General features: G+C 44.4%; 1 protein-coding gene and 1 long non-coding RNA gene across 2 annotated transcripts in view; one reads left to right on the top strand and one right to left on the bottom strand.

Moving 5' to 3' along the window:
- PLCXD2 (phosphatidylinositol specific phospholipase C X domain containing 2) overlaps positions 1-15,607 on the top strand; it is a 67,518-nt gene that overhangs the window by 43,663 nt on the left and 8,248 nt on the right. The window lies entirely within an intron of this gene.
- On the bottom strand, positions 12,598-15,483 carry LOC310902212. Its single transcript, XR_014586564.1, has 3 exons — positions 15,338-15,483; positions 14,747-14,811; positions 12,598-13,850 (listed from the first exon to the last, which is right to left on the bottom strand). It is a non-coding gene; the product is annotated as an uncharacterized lncRNA (long non-coding RNA).

Genomic DNA, 15,607 nt, shown 5'->3' with positions numbered 1-15,607 from the left:
GAGGGAGCAGCATCCCTGATGGAGAGTCTTTTCCAGAGCTGAACCTCAGGGGAACAATGCAAGCATCTGCTAAGGGTGTTGCTGGGGAGGAGGGACGACTGTGAACAGGGCTTTCCTGAGTAGCTTCCTGCACCATCAGGGAACATACTTACAAGGCATCACCTTAAGACACCTCTTTGCCTACTGGATACACCCATTCTCCTCTGAAGCAGAGGCAGGATAACAAGGATGCTGCTCTCTTATGCCGTAGCGGTCTGTGAGGATACCAGGACTGGGTGGAAAGCCACATGAGATGAAAAGATTCAAAAGTATGTTTCTGATGGGAAATGAAGAGCGAGTGAGCAAGTAGGGAGTGGGAAGGAGAAATTCCTGCCCCATGCATCCTGCTTCAGAAGAAGTTGTCAGAGGCCCCCTCCCCAACAGCTGGGCCACTGGCCTCCAGCAGCTGGAAAGTGATTATGGGCTGAGTGGTAAGCAAAACACAGGGCCTGGGAAAGGCCATATTCCTCACTGGGGCTGGAGAGCTATTTCCCTCTGTCTATTCTTGTCCTGCATAAAAATTCTGAACTGGCACCAGTCTGTAGCCAGTTGCAGCCAATGTTGCATATTTTATGTGTACCAGCCTTCTGTAAACATGGCTTAGAGCTGCTTACATCTGAAATTTAGGTTTAACTTCAAAATGGGAAGGAGGGATTATAAGCTCAATGTAAAAGGAAATGTTTTAGTACTTATTTTCAAACACGTTTTGGCATTATAAACTGATGTAGATCAGGCAGATTCCTACATTGTACCTAGAAATAGGAAAGGCTGTATGGAGAAGAGACCAATGACAGTGAAAGTTAAAAGGTAAACTAGCAGCATAAAGAGGGTTAATCCAAGTGAAAAATAACATGATCTCCTAAGGAAGCAGGCTGTTTGATCAGGCCTGCTACGGGGTCTTTTCTGCCTGAAAAAATTTGCATCTGTTGTCCAACTTCAGTTAAGCATGATAGAGGGAGAAAGGTACTCAACAAAATGAAGTTCTGCTGAGGCTTGGGAAAGCAGACAGCCAACAGCGGGGTAGAGACAGCATTGCTGTCCCCCAGGGAGAGCTCACAGGTGATTGCAGTCCTCATAGGCACCAGGGAATCCAGGCAGGGAGAACCCTTGTGAACACTGCTGCTGCTGCAGGAAAAGCTGCCGTGGGAGCGTGCTGTCCCTCCAGCAGGCTTTGTGAGCCCCTGCTGCCTCGGGAGCCACTTGTAGCATAACTAAGAAGTCTCTGTGTGGTAAGAGAGGAGCACAGGAGGTATTTGGTATGTTAGAGAGATGCTGTAGGGCTTTGTAAAAGCAAGCAGAAAGAAGCTATAGGATGGGGGGGGGGGGGGGGGAATATCTTAAAAGAAGCAATAAAAAGCAAATAAAAAGAAACAATTCTAAAGCAAGTAGCTGCGTTAGCTGCATCTGTGTAGTCAGAGGCCATCACGATCCCTCCCTACCTCCCGTGTGCCCAGGGCTGGTGGCTCCATGCAGTTGCCACCATCTTGTCACCCTACTGAGGGGGGGGAGAGAGGAAGCCAGTTATTTCTGCCTTGGGGCAGGGCCCATGCCCTTCTCTTCCAGCATACGTACAGAAAATACTCAGAGTGGGAAGTTGTAGCTGGTGTCATGGTCACACAGGGATGTGCAGTGCAGAACCCTCTTGGGTTTGAGAATGGAGATGCAAGGCTATGGTAGGCTGTGGCCATCGTGGTGGCAATTGCCATCATGTCCCCTCTGTGCAAGCCCAGAAGTATTACATACCTCAAATACCATGAGCTAAGGTGGCCCAGTTGTCTGAGCTGTGATCAGTGATGTGGGAGGGGAGGAAAATTGTGCCTCTAGCAACAAATGTGAAGTCAAGAAGTGTAAATCCCCACTCTGAGGATTGTTCCATCTGGGCATGCAGTGGTTATTAAATTGCAGAGAGCCTGCTGGACTGTCCACTGCTGGCTGTCTACAATTAGACACACCTGTCTGTGTCTTCAGAAAGAGTTTTTGTATAAACATTGAGTTAATGAATCTCATTGCTAGTTATGTGTCTCATGTTCTAGCGAAGAGGCTAGGCGTAAAGCTACCTCTGTCTTGAAAAATCCTGTGAATGAATGGAAATGGAAAGGAAGAAGATAGGGAAAAAAAGACAATACACCTTTGACCATGTTGCATTTCACAGGTGTGAGTGTTAACACGCTTCTGCAGGCTCTCCCTAGCACAGCTTTCCCAGGGCTAGCTGGTGGAGGAGCTTGCTGCACCAGTGCAGGAGAGGTGCAGTTCAGACGTCCTTCCTATCTCCAAAAGCTCTCAAGGAGCTCCCTGCAGTGCTCGGTCCCAGAGCACACGTTTCAATTTGCCATGGGGATCGGAGGTGTTTGCTTTCAGGTGCTATGTGTGGCTGGAGATTTTCAGTAAGAGGGCAAATGTTCATAAGGAGTGGAAAATAATTCATGTGGTGGTTTGTGTGGTGCGGGCTCAGTGTTGGCTGATGAGGCTGGCGTTGGTACTTCCCTGCTTGGGAAAGGTCAGCCATGAGGAAGAGGAAGAAACCTGCTTCAAAGCATCCCATAGCCTCGAAAGTATCCTACCCTGTGTGAGGCTGGGATGTGGCAGTGCTGGGACAGTGCTCAACAAGAGGGAAATGAGCATCCCACGCCACGGTGGCTGAGCTATGAAATAGCTTGAAGCCTGTTCTTTGGCAAACTGAGCTTGCATATGCATGATGATGGCCAAAAAATAATAATAAAGGAATATTCTGCTGTGGCAGGAAATCCTGCTACAGCAGCACTACGATGGAAATGGCAGTTTTGCTGCTGACAGTTTTCATTGTGGAAAAGCTGTGCTCTCTTAAAAGATCCTCATAAAGACCAGGTTACAGCTTTACGGATCATTTCCTATACTGGGGAAGTAGTGTGCTGGCCATATTATTTTATGGAGTAATATGTAACAGTGTTAAATTTTAGCTTGAGCAAAATAGCAAGATTTATGAAATACTATGGTTTATAAAGGAAAAAATGACAGGGAATTGCACGAGGCAGGCTTTAAATCTATTTGAAGGCAATTGTAGTGTTCTAGAAGTTCTTGCTATGACGAGGGGCCTCTCTTGACTGCCAGCTCTAAGTGCATTTTGAAGATAGAGCCCCATGTTTTACATGTGAACCATGGCCATGCCTGCTTTGGTCTTCCAAGTGAAAGATGCCCTGACCAGTGTTAATGAGGAGCAGTGCTACCAGGCTGAACAAGGAACTGTTTCCCCAATACAGCGTTTGAGTGCAGAAGAAAACAATGCAACTGTGAGCCGTAAAACAGAATTGTGCTGTGAAAGGATTTAATTTAGCAGTTGTAGAAACCCAGACTTCAAAATTCTCTGAGATGGAGGAGGTGGGTTTTTCGTGTGTGTGTAATACTCATTTTAGATCCAGGCTTCTCAGGTCTCTGGCTTCATCATGCTGTTGGATCCCCTTGGAAATGAATGGGGAATGAAACTGAACGTGTGCAGACCATGTTGATCGTCAGCACTACCAGCTGATGTTTTCCAAATTAAGCTGTACTGTGTTTCTGTATTCACCTAACAGCCCTCGGGCAGGGGAAAAGAGCTTTTGTTACATGTCGCAGCAAGTCAAACCTCTCTTCTCCTCTTGGAGAACATCTCTGGGCCTGTTCTTTGAGGCAAGGGGGAAGGCTGAGCAATGGCTAACCTGATTTGCCTTGGGGACGGCTTGGGTCATGTTAGGGGATCGGGTTTTGGAAGGGAGGCCAAAATGTGGCCGCATCTTCAAAGAGATGACAGGAGGCACTTGTCACTGCCACCTCCCCTTGGTAAGCAAGCCCATGCCAGCTGAAGGTGTTTTGACACACGTTTTCTGTCCCTGCTCTATTAAGGGAAGTCTTTTGACTCTTCCTTTACAACAGCAGGGTAGGATAGTGTGGTGTCCATTCCTGAGGTCCTGTCTGGTCCCTAGTCAAACGAGGAGGGGGGCACCTTAATCTGTGGTGATGCATTGTCTTGACCAGCGTTTTCTTCAGCCTTTCTTCAACCCCGTGCTTCCAATTCCTGGACCTGGACACCTTTTCTCTGCTCTAGCTGCTAGTTGGCATAAATTAGAGAGCAAGTTCTTTCAGGCAGGGGCTGTGCTTACCTGCCTGTTTATCTGGCATCAGTGGGCCTCCAGTCTTGACTGGAGCTTCAAGCATAAGCAATGCCCATTGTCAGAACAGATTATTCAGAGCAGAGCGATCTGAAGTCATTTGGTTATGAAAGGCTCCTCGGAGCAGGAGGGCTTGCCGTGGCCCAGAAATGTTGGCATGGAAATTGATTACATGGAAGGAGTTACGTGGCAGACGGAGAGCTCTTCCCGGTGCAGGCAGCACGCGGCGTCCTGGAGATGGAGCCTGTTATGCGAAATACACATGCAGCCCTCCTGAAGGGAGCAAAAACTCGGGGGCCAAAGGAGCCAGTGTGCAAGGAAAAGGGGAGATGGCACTGGAGGGTGTGATGTGAGAGGAAAGGAACAGTAACTGCAGCAGGGAGGGTGAGATAAGGGGCTCAGGATAACAGGGCATGAGGAGGAGTGATTCCCTTCCAAGCACTGAAGAATACGCAGCTGCTTGAAATGGGCCACAAGCCCTTTTCCTCTTCCATTTCTCTGCTCTGCTGCGTGCCTCTGAGGAATGTGCCTGCCAAATCCGCTCTCAGGGCTGGCGGGGAGAAGCCCTGCCTAATTATTCATATCTGCCGTGTTTCCAAGCGCTTTGCTGCTGTTTCTGCTGCAGCCTGGCAGCAGCTGAGGATATGCCATCTCCTGAAGGGTGACACAGGCCTTGAAATCAGTAGTTACACTCCCCATCAAAACTGTGGGACTTGCTGAGGTCCCCAGGTGTTCCACCCCGTGCTGCTCTCAGAGCTGCTGAGGATGGCCACCTGGGCAGGCACGCTGCCGGGGGCACTCAGTGGAAGTTTTCGTAAAATAGAATTTGGGATTTCCCTAAATATTTCTTTTAGTGCAAAAGTTGTGCTTAGAAAAAAAAAAAAAAAAAACAAAAAAAAACCCATGGGGCTGAAGGTCTTAATGGGGACTTTGTTAAAACTTAATCTGAAATAGTAAAGCTGCCTCAAAGGCTGCGTGCAGGAGAATAGCTCTGTGGACGATCAAAGCCACTCCTCTGGTGCACTCTAACCAGTACAGCAAGGGAATTTCCTAGCAATATGCAATTATGAGCGTGCAATGTGTTAAATACCTACAAAATGATGCTCAGCTCAGAGCAACAAAACCGTCTTCATGTGATGTGACCAGTTTTAAAAATAAGGAACAAGTGAACCAAGCAGCAAGGGGTAGATGGGTGCATCCAGCGTCCACATCTCCAGCAGTGGCAGCTATCCAGTTCTTGAGACTGCAGCAAAGAAATCCCCCAAACTGATCTGTGAGATGGTGTGATAGCTGTATATGCAGTGAAGAGACCAAGTTTCTTTCCTAATCCACATGGTGATCATTTTAAACCATGAAGCATGAAATGCGATTACCCTTGTCCAGTGTTTGAATTAGGGGACTGTGAGGAAAGGCTCAGTGATCTGACTTGTGTGAGGGAGGGGACAACAGGCACCAAGCCTGGGAGCTGCTTCTGCATGTCTCTGTGAAGCAGGGGAGAAGTAGCTCTGTCACTTATGAGCTGGAATTTTAGTATGATGAAATAAATGTGTGAAAATTCTGCCAGGAAGAGTGTCATGTGGGTCTTAGGTATGGACGAGAGCTGCTATGGGGGACAAATGAGTGACATCCTGGTCTTTCCCCACAAACTGGTAACCAGTTCTTGGGGGGGACAGGAAAAAAGCTGCTTGGAAATGAACATTTAGGCAGCACCAGGCTCTGTACGGATCTTCGTTTAAGCTGTAGGTGTGGTGACAAACCAGCCTTAGCTGTACCTGAGCACCTGCTAGTTGGCACCAAAGCCGGAGTGCAGGTGCCGATGAATGAACCCGCATTTACAGATGGGTTTCCCCGCTCCGCCAGCTCCTGTAACCACGGACAGCCATCCATCCACGTGGAGCGGGCCTGCCGTGGCATTGTGAGGGGAGCTGACGGGGGACCCCTTTATCTCGCTTTTCAGCAGCTGACAAGACTTCTGTGCTGCAGCCTGAGCGCTGCGTCTGCGACGATGTGGAGACCGCCCCCATCCCGCCTGTCCTACAGCAGAGATGGGGAAGCCTTATGGCATTGCTTTGAACTGACAGAGAGATGTCAACTTTGCCCCAAAGAAGAAATAGTTTACCAGGTCCTAGTGCCTCTGTATTTTACTACATGTCCACCTGAAACTGCTACAGGCGTGTCTACAGAGGCACAGAAAATAGTATTGGCGGGGGCTTCGGTTTGCAAAGCCCTCTCTGGGAGCACCGTCCCCTGCCCTGCCCCGAAAGGTTTCTCGTGGCAATCAGTGGAAAATCCGGCGTGCTTTGCTGTTGCTCTGACGCTGGTATTTTTCGTGGTAGGAGGCAGGCAAATTCACTTTGCAGTCAGATAACCTTTCTTTTGAGCCTGTGCTGCCATTTGCGCTGTTAGCTTCACGCAGAAGCCATGGTATTGACCAAACTGTGTGCCTTTCAAGTTAAAGCGTGTACATAGGAACAGCTTAAAGCTAGTGGTTCTTGTCATTAAAATACAAAGTGGAAATTTACTGTCGCTTCTTCACTTGCATTTGCTTTCTAGACCGTTTCCATGGTTATCTAACCAGTTATGGTGGCTCTCTGCACTGAGAAGAATTGCTGTCTGGCTCTGGAAGCAGCTGAGTTAAATGTTTTGGTTTTAACGGTGTGTTTTCATCTTAGTGTACTGGCATCCTACCATCGCCTTTAGAGAGACAAATCGCATAAACACAGACATTCACAGCTCTGTTTGCTGTAACTGACTGCTTGCAAGTGCTTGACTTTGCTTGCAATTGCTTGGGCTTGAATATGTAATTATATTCAGGAGATATCGGAGGTCAGTATCAAGGAAATATGCCCATTTGGCCAGCTAAGCCTGGAAGCCAGATTTAAAGAAATCAACACAGAAAAAAGAAGTACATCTCAGCTTTAGTCTGGTGGACTGCTGTTATGCCATGGGTTTATCTGAGGATGGAATGGTGTTCTCCACCCATCTATAAAATGCTGTATAATACGTTAAAATAGATGCTTCTCATTAGTATTATTCTTTCCCAAAGACTTGCTCCTGGCCTTTAAAAACAAATGTATTTTCCCTCTTTTCACTGTTCACCTTGCACAAGCTATCGTGTAGGTTATTGGCAAGCTACCTACAAAGAGGTTCCATTCTGGTTGTCTATCTTCCTTTCCTATCACGTTCCTAGGGCGTTATTATATTTACAAGGGTTGTATGACGAGTCTGTGCACGGAGACATTCTAGAGCTTCTTTCCCAGTCTGCTGCCTCCTTGAGGAACATCTGGAGGGGTGCTGGAGAGCTGTCATCACATTGGGTGAGTCTCGCTGCTGAGCGCAGGGGTTTCCATGCACGAGCTGAAGCGGGCTTTGAGCCTCCAGCCTGCCTCCTCGGCCCAATCCGGCCGTGTTGCTGCCCAAAAAGAAAAGGCCGTGGAGGAAAATGGGGGTGGCTTCAGGCTGGAAGCCAGGAGAGATGCCCCTGTTGCTGAGCACAGACTTGCGTGTTTGTCCTGCTGTGAATTTGGCTGGGGCTCTGTGGTGTGCTTAATGACCCCTCCTCATTCAGCACTGACAGCTTTTTTTGTCCATGCCTTGTCCTAGGTTGTGCTGTCCACTGACAGCACGTAACCAAAAGGCTGTGAATCCCATTCTGGTTAGGCATTATTTAAGGGGTCCATTATTTATTATCAAGTAAGCAAGTACAGACAGGAATGACATAGTTTGAGCTATGAATCACGCCTGACTCAAGTTAAAGGTTAAAACTCCAATTCAACTTTCATCTGTATCAAATGCTGTTCTGCTATTGTCACTAACACATGCGAACAACAACAAAAAAAGCTGTTAGTACAAGAAATCTTCTAATGTAAAGTATTCATCTTATCTTGTTTCAGACTAGGTATTTCAAGTGTGTCTTTGCTTGCATTTAACAGTTGTCAAAACAGTTGAATGTGGCAGAGGGCTTGTTTCTCATCAGCAAACTTCGCAGCCTGTCTGACTTCAGATAATAAATCCCTTTGTGGCACAAAATGTTTTTCCGTGGAGAAACTAGTTATTAACTTTTGCCTTCATAGAAGTTTTAATAATATGCTGCATGAAGGAGATATCTGTGGTTTGGATGGGGAAGAGACGAGAAGAAATGCAGCAATTTGTATTTACATATTAGGCAATGCGTCTGGAGGAGTGGGGATGTGATAGGATTAATTATGCAGGGCTGCAGCGACAGCCGAAAAATCAAGCACACAAATATGGACATATCTTCTGACTGCTCTGAGTGCTGGCCACCGCAAATACTGGCTGTGAAGTTGGCCCTGCTTGGTTATCTAATTATTTCAAATTAACTCTCATTTCCTCCAGAAATGCACGTGGCATTACTCATTTCTATCTGGTATGCATAGTTTGCTTAATATTTTGGGGGGATTATTTGCTATTCTTTCTCTGGACTTGGCTTAGTAATCCTGATGCTGCTACTTCTATCCCCCCACTCCATGACTGAAACACTCCGCAGAGAACATTAGGGGATGAAAATAAATGAACTTAACTGGGCATTCCAGATTTAATAATCCTGTTGATATTAGTGTTTTAGGAGCCACAAATGGAGACTTGGAAGTCTCCAAATATTTGAAAATAATTAATATTCTGATCTGGTAAATGAACACTAACTAAGTTACAGGTTGAAATTCCTCTTTTCTTTTTTTTTTATGTTGTACTTTATTTTTAGCTTTCTTCTTTGTTCCCATGCTACTCTGTTGGACGAAATTGCAGCTAGCCAAAGGTGTTGGCCTTTGTCACAGGCTGTCATTATTTTGCATGGGAAGTGAAAAGCCTTTGGGTTCACAGGCAGGGAGTGCTCTTACTGTATTGCTGCACAATGCATAGCTCCCGTGTTCTCTGCCATAATCAAGGCTTTGCTCACAATTGCTTGGCTGGTATTTACTTTCTCGTTGTTGTTATTATGTTGATTCGGTGCAAGGAATGAACTTTCTGTCACCTGCAGTTGCTCTTATGGTGCTGGTGCATGAAGCGCAGGAAACCCCTGGCTTGGTGCTTCCAGGTAGCTCTTACACCAGTTATCAGCCAGCACCACCATCCCACGTACATCCTGTGCCTTCCCGCTGGAGCCCCACCTGCACTCCCCCACCTCAGCACTCTTCATCGCTGATGCTAGATCCTCACTGGGAAGCAGGGTCCCCCAAACCAACGTACTTCAGTATTGCCACTGGTAACGGCAGCAGCTCTGGGCTCTGTGCTTCATGCACAAGCAGAAAGAGATGGTCGTTGGCACAGTCTGTGTACTGGTAATATTTGAAGCATGTAACTTGTCTGGGAAACCCTAATTAAGACCAGTCAAGTCCTGCAGCGTTGCTCTTCTGTGGCTGGTTGTGAAGACTTGGAGATGTCAAATCTAGCCCTAGAGTCTCAGCTGTGGGCTCTCGCTCTTCATGCCAGAACTCAAAATATTCTCTGCTTTTCCTGAGCCCTTGAAAAAATGTTAAGAAACAAGTGACATCTGTCTTGCACATCTCTTCCTGGCATGCAAGCAGTGGATCTAATGACCATCAAAGGATATTTTAAGAGTGGAGTAGACAGCAAAGAGGTGCAGGCTCAAAAATTTGCAAGAGTTTTAACTGTGTAGGTTCTCGGGCTATTCGTTTTGTAGCTTGGTGTGGCTTTTAAAGATCGGGGTTAATTATTTGAAATACAGGCTAAACAGAATATATAACTGTAAGTCCTTTAGTAACCTTTGGAAATCAAAACTTGCGTTGCTGTTAGTCCGCTAACTCAAGGAAGAATATGCAGCTTTATAACATCAGGCAAAAAAAAATGATGCTACCCTAGTTGAGACCTCTTGGATGTATGTACAACTTCACACAACGTTGTGGAAATGTCTGATGTACAAGAGCATAATAAATCTCCTGCTGTGTCTCAGCTGTAGGGAAATGGCTCCATCTCTGAATTGTCCTTGCAAATGGTTTGCTATACTTGAGGGGCAAATTGCATAATTAGGCAATTAGTAGTAAAAACTTCACTCCTCGCCACTGGAGTGCAACAATGTGCAGCTGAATGTATTGCTCATTTGCTCCTGGAAGTTCTTTTTTGCTTCTTAAACAGTCAGCACTGGTTGAGTAATCTTTTTTTCATATAAGAAAAACAGCTCTGATTACACAGCCGCTGCTCTCTGTATTTCCATCCTGAATACATCTCAGACTCGTTTCTCCTTTCAGACCTACGTGTTGAGTAGTCATCAATACAAGATACTTCGCAATTACCTCGGCTTGTTTCAGAGAAGGCAATTAAGCATGTGATGCGATTCTTGTAAAGCAATGCTTTGTTTTAATAGGTCGTGTTGAAAACAAATTATGATGATCCATTGAACGCATGGCTTGAAGTGCTGCTGCTTCATGCCGGAATACTGCTGCAGCCACAGGTGGTAAATTGGCCAAGGGAATATATAGGCTGTAGCAGTTTTTCCAAGAGGGTGTGTGATGTGGTTGAGGAGAAAGTAATGGCATGGGGGAAAAAAGTAATCTTCCATCCCTCGCAGAGTAACTCGTATCCAGAAGTAATTACATCACCGTCTCAATCTTTCCAATGTCATCAGTTTTGATAATTATGTATGTGCCTGTCTGTAATAAGCAGTAAAGTTTACCTAAAACAGAGCATGTCTTTTTGGCAAGCCACTACATCTGCTTGGAAAGGATTATGTGTATGTGCTGACTCATCTGGCATAGGTATGTGATTATTTTACTTCATTAGGTAAAATTTGAGGAGGGTTTCTGAGACGATTTGGTTTGTGAATTTAAACAGTCCTGTGACCAGCACAGGGAGTTAGTAGACTGAAGGAGAGTGTTTAATCTGTTATCTTTCTTCAGTAATAAAGCAAGATTAAGAAAAGATTGAGGATGGACTCTGGGATGCCTGAATTTGGTTCGGTACTGCAAGGAATTGTCTGCTCGTGGAGTTTAGCTTAGGCTTCTCTGGTGCCAAACAAAAATCGAGATCCCCAGTGTTTGCAAGCAGAACCTTTGCCTGAAACCTCTCAGCCTCTAGGAATGTCAGCTTCTGTGTTGATTTAAACATATATATGTATGACCATTAAAGAGTTTTTTCAATTTTATAAGAATTTAACCTGCATAAGGCCTGCAGCCAATTTAGGATGTTAATCAATAGAAACATTTCTGAGGCTATTTCTGCTGACAGATGATTTTTGCGTAGGAACAGTTCTTAGCTTACGCAAGACCTGGTTTTCATTTTAAAATTAATTCTTCTTTTTAGGTATCTTAAAACACTGATATTTCTAACATAGCTTCTCACTCCATCTCCTTACCTTCTCTGCGTCTCCATGCCAGCTGGCCAGAAAACCCAAGGCTTCCACAGGACGTCTGCAGGGGATTTTTATGGTCTGTCCGAGTGCCTGGGGCACCCTGCCCACCTAAGTGGCCGGGAAGGCAGGGAAAGGCTTACCCCTGGCAAGCAGCTTGGAGCAGGAGCACTGCTTTGGTGAAGGACTCGGCCGTTCCCTTTGCAGAAGTGCTGGCTAATGCCACAGCAGCGCAGTCACTGCAGCAGGTGGCTGGGGTCTCTCAGCACCCACTAATCCCATACGTAGAGTTCGGGCCTCCTCCACAGCCCATTCATGGCATAGGTTGCCGGGGTCAGCAGCAGCCTGGAGCCACCTCATGTTGCCACTTCCCCTCAGGGAATTAAAAGCCCTCCTGGGCCAGGTTTGCCCTGTGGCATGGGCTGGGGGGATGTGTATCTAACAGCTCGGGAAGGAAACAAAAAGGTTTGTCGTGACATAGCTCCCAAATACTCTGTTCTCCCTTCTCCAAAGGCTTATTGGTGTCACAGTGGGCTTATAGGTACGTGATGTGAAAGGCTAAGGAGGCACATGAGGAAACTGATCCCCCAAGAAAGGTAACCTCCTGCGGTAGGTCCCCAGGTTGGTGCAGCTACCCCATCCTTCCCTTGGCAATGGAAACAGCTGTTTAAAATTTAGAGTACCGTGGCCTAAACCTGCACGTGGATCATGAGTGACCCTCAACACAGCCCCTGCAGCAGGCTCAGGCTGACGTTGCACGGCACAGTTTTGTGAAGTGATTGACTCGTGTTGTCTTCCCACTTTTCAGACACCACGCAGGATCTGGGTTTTCAGAGGGAAGTACTCAAGGCAGTCTAAAAACCAAAGCCTTCTGAGCAGTTCTGTGTGTTGAATACGCAGATTCAGAGGTCCAAACCCACAGTTAGTTTAGAACATATTGACTGGAATATTTCAAATCCAATTCTTCATCTTTTAATTTCTGGGAATAATTCTGTTGACATCACTGCTGACATAGAAATTGTCAGTCTTTGAATTTCATTACTGTCACTGTGGGTGCCGTAGTAATGGGAGCATTATAATGCTTTCAACTCTTACAACACAAAGAAAATCTCAGCCTTTTTGAATGACTTGTTTATTCTGGCTGAATTGAGAGAAAATTCTAGCCTTTGCTTTTGTTTTGGGTATCAAAATTAGAAGTTCGGTTAAATGGTGATTTTATGCAATTTTTTTCTGCAAATCTAGATTGTTTCTTACTTACCACAAATGAAAAACAAAGTGAAGTGTAGCAAGACTTTAAAATGCTAGCTTTTCCAGATGCGACACTTGAGGGCCAGATGTTCACAGAAAAGACTTTTGGCTTCCTACCAAGGTATCAAAAATGTTCAGGACAAATTAAAATACATTTTGTTAATTGCCAAAATCCAAACAGAATAAGAAAATATTTTGTGAAGAGAAAGACCATTATTCTGACTCTATTCTATTACACTGATGATAAGGGTTGAGTTCCATACTCAGACTGGTACAGATCCATAATAATTCTTATATCAATATCTAGTTCATATTTACACTGCTGTTCAGGCAAGGGAGCTGAATATTGCCTAGGTTGTTACCACAACTTTGAAAGCTTGCAGTTCTCTCAGACAAATTACCTGAGATTAAGCTTTTAAAAGGTTTACATTAGTTTTAACATGTACATTTACTCATTCATTATTTCAAATTGAAAAAAGTCTGAGCAGTCTGTGGAAAAATCAAGTCATGTTTTGATACTGGTTACATCCTGCTAAAATATTTTCTGAAATATAACAGTAAGTAGAAACTTACATTTAAAAGATATGTGGATATATCATAATCCATGAACTAAATTTGTTTTAACAACCTAACTGCAGGCATGGAGCATTAGAAATGCTAACCAATGAAAAGAAAGACTTTAAATGAAAATTGTAATGGTGAAGTCTAATTTTTTGATTAACCTCTAAAAGGACAACAATGAGAAGTAGAAAACTTGCTACTCTTTTAGAAAAAAAAAAAAAGAAAAAAAAAAAGAAAAAGCTGGATGTTTCTCCATGTACAATCCTTGCAGCCATGTCTAGAAAATGGGAGTTGTCTGTATCAGATAAATCCCTGATTGCATGTATTATCACTTTACCAAGTTTTCCAGACCCGGCAGGATACACTTTGAGCTCATGTTTGGAGATAAAAGATAACATTTGACATTCAGCTAAACCACATGCAATGTCAGATCCTGCAAACTGAACACAACCCGTCCATGTTGACTTTTCTCTGGGGCCAAAACTCCGCTGCACAGTCCCTGCATGGTCATCGCCCTTCCCTGAGTGTCCGATCCAGCTGGTTGTCCGAGGGGTTCCTGCCTACAGACAGTAAAAATCGGAGAAGTTTGCTGCAGGTGAGACTGACATGGGACTGCATCCTCCTCAAATGTGACTCTAATGGACTCTGAATGACCCAGGCACTGTTAACGTCATTAATTTGCCTTCTGGAAAGTGAATCTAAAAACTTGCACAGTTTGCTTTTGTTTCAATACTCCGCTAACATTCGTTCAAAGTCCATCAAGATGAACGAGCAAAATACTGTGTTAATGGTGAAGAAAATATGTTTCTTTTAAATTTTTCAAACCACCTATATAAGTTTATTCTTTAAGGGGCGGAAAAAAAGGAAAAAACTGATTGAGTAGTTGGTTTGAGTTTTGTGCTCTTTTGTATTGGGCCTAAAATGGTTTGTTGAATTTAATCTGAATTTGTGCTTTTAGTTCCCACATACCTGTTAATTTCTGTAAATAAATTTGTTGCTCTTTTACACTAATGTTCAATATTAGCAATAGAAATGAGTAAGAAAAGATTTTTTTGTGCATCAGATTTCACGAAGTAGGAGTGCAGACTGTGCTCCAGGGTTAAATTATTAACTATGGTGTATAACACTAATGACAAAAATAGCAAGGTAAAGAAATCTATATATATGATATTTATTGTTTAATACATAAAATAGTTCATTTATGACTAAATACAAGAGCAAATATAATCTGGAATTGAAAGGAAAAAGGACACAAGATTATATTTTCAATTTTAGTGTAAGCTAATGTTAAAGGAATATTGAGTTCCTGAGATGCAAATCTTATCTCTTAGATCATTCCCAAAAATCAAAGATACAAATTCAACATTAAAATGTTATCTTGCAAAGCAGAAGGTTTAGAGCTCTTGCTCAGCAGTCCCCCAGCTGAATTCCTCAAACAGTAAAACTACATGCTTACCTTTGCATGGGCACTTCAAAAGTAGAAAATACACTGTAGACTAACGGCTTCTGAAGAAAAGGAATCTAAATGTGCAAAAGAAATGACAATACTGAGTAATGGATAAGATAGGGGAAAAGCCTTAATTGGCCAGTGAAGCTCTTTATACCTTCATTGCAAAAACACAACCTCTGTGATTGTGTTTTGGCCTCTTGTTGTGGTGCCGAGTCGGGGAACTCACTGAGTGGAGAACTTCTGTGAGCCAGAGTTCCCCTGAGCATCCCTGCCTCTGGCAGAGAGGCTGTCCCGCCTGCTGTTTGGGATCTGGGAGCAAAAACCCTACAGGACTTGTATCGGTCACTGGCTGTCATAAAGCCAAAACGTGCCACTTAAACTTGAACATCTGCACACTGCAAATTAAATTCTATAATTACCATGCAAAGCTCTACGGCATGAGGAAGAAATACGTCTTGGTGTTCCTCATTAAGGTCCAAGGTGAAGTATAAGACATGCTGATAGTTTTAATTGTGGTATAATTTTGCCTGGGGACGACGTATATGTTTATAATGTGGTGATTCACAACACCTTTCAGAAGGGGGAATACATACTTACTGGTATCTGCATCCTCCGTTGTGGATAGATGGTTGGCTTTTTTGTCTGGCTGAGGTGACAGCATCTTTTCAGGATATGTTGAGCAAAGGATACTCTATTTTTTCATTATTACTGCCTCACTACTATCGTGTTACTGTTGAATCTGACTGAAAATATTAGAAAAAGCAGATGAGTATGGAATGGGTGGGAGAGGAAATGAGGTAACTGACAAAGTCAATGGTTGACATAGTCTAAAACTTTAAATTTATGGCTCCTGGAGCCCCAAATGCC

This window comes from Anser anser (genome assembly GCF_964211835.1).
Source record: "Anser anser genome assembly, chromosome: 1".
Lineage (NCBI taxonomy): Eukaryota > Metazoa > Chordata > Aves > Anseriformes > Anatidae > Anser > Anser anser.
The sequence above is the reverse complement of the archived record's forward strand: the minus strand, read 5'-3'. Positions and strand labels throughout refer to the sequence as shown.